This window comes from Crocuta crocuta, unplaced genomic scaffold (genome assembly GCF_008692635.1).
Source record: "Crocuta crocuta isolate KB4526 unplaced genomic scaffold, BGI_CrCroc_1.0 scaffold288, whole genome shotgun sequence".
NCBI lineage: Eukaryota > Metazoa > Chordata > Mammalia > Carnivora > Hyaenidae > Crocuta > Crocuta crocuta.
Genome location: NW_027532607.1, coordinates 2,686,528 through 2,688,192, shown reverse-complemented (window position 1 = coordinate 2,688,192; position 1,665 = coordinate 2,686,528).

The following is a 1,665-nucleotide window of genomic DNA, read 5'->3' as shown; positions in this document are numbered from 1 at the left end:
CGAAAATTTAAAAAAGGAAACCTAGTTTAAAATGGGGTTGGACGGCCAGCAGGGGGAGCTCTAGGTCCTACCACTTGGCAATTGCAGACCCAACTAACTGGAAGAGACCTTGTAAGGGTCCTTGTACTTTACTAACCAAGCAGTAGGAAGGTCTTTCCTCCTGCCCCGGCAACAGCCCAGCCAATGAGAAACAGTCACAGCTCAGCCAATGAGAAGCCACCATACTTCCAATTCCCACTTTACTCCAATAAATTTTTTGTTTATAGACGCCTCCCCAGCTTCCTCCTTTTATGGCGAGTGAGATCTCTCCTTTAGTCTTCAGACTTACCTAAGGCTTTACTGCAGTGTGCTTGTTATGAGTTGTGGTTCTCTGATGTTGCCATATAGACCCTTAAACATTTTTTCTTTTTAATGTTTTATTTATTTCTGAGAGAGAGAGAGAGCGCGTGAGCAGGGGAGGGTCAGAGAGAGAGAGAGAGAGAGACACGCAGGATCTGAAACAGGCTCCAGGCTCTGAGCTGGCTGTCAGGAGAGTACGACACGGGGCTCCAACCCACAAACCGTGAGATCATGACCTGAGCCAAAGTGGGACGCTTAACCGACTGAGCCACCCAGGTGCCCCTAAACCCATTTTTGCCAGTAAAATAAAAGGGATTTTATTTTTAAGATTAACGTTAGTCCAGAGAAGAGACCCCAACAGCTCTGAGGCTGCAGAGAGATGGTGGCACCCACAGAGCCATTTGGGCTTGGCTGGTTTCTGGAGGACCATGGAGTTTGAGGGTAAGTTTTCTCCTGAATTTTGAGCTCTGCTGTCTTTGTGTTTGAGTTTTCCAGACTTTATTCAGGATATGTTTTAAGGCCTTAGTGTTTGCTTGGCCTTCAGCTTGACTCCTATTTGGAACCAGACTGTTCCTGGTGCAGTTGTAGCTGTTAGAAGTGTATTGGCTTTGGGCTTGACAGAAACAGACTTCATACAGCAGAATCTGGGGGCCATGTCACTTGTTCCAATTGGATCAGCTACCATCCTCGGCTGATATTGGCAGAATCCACAGCGCACCTCTGGTCAAGATTCAAATAGATCCCTCAAAAATCCTTCCCAGAATTAATCAATACTGTATAAAGAAACCCTTTAGGGCGTCAAGACCATAATAGATTATAAGGCTTGGAGCCTCATTATCCCCTGTACTAGTCTCTATAATACCAACATTTTACCAGTGAGAAAACCTGAGATGCAGGTTTATCCCGGACCTCTGAGCAGTAAATAACATTGTTATCTCTTGGCACCTGTTGTTCCCAAGCCCCATATGCTACTGAGGTCTAGTCTCACTGAAAGCTAATTTTTCACTGTAATTGATCTATGCAGTTCATTTTCACCGTTCCTTTCATAAGGATAGCCAATACCCTTTTGCTATTATTTCGGAAGAATGGAAATGCAACCGGACAGTAAGCCACAGGGCTACAACACCAAGTCCTTCTTACTTTTCGTGAATCTTTAAAGGCTGATTTGGATGATAGAAAGTTTTCTGCCAGCTCTACTTTGTTACAATTTGTATATGATTTATGCCTCTGCTCTCTTTGTCCAGCTTCTTCACAGGAGACAGCATCCACCTGTTAGAACTTTTGGCCTTAAAGGGACATAAGGTCTCAAAAAAAAAAAAAAAAAAA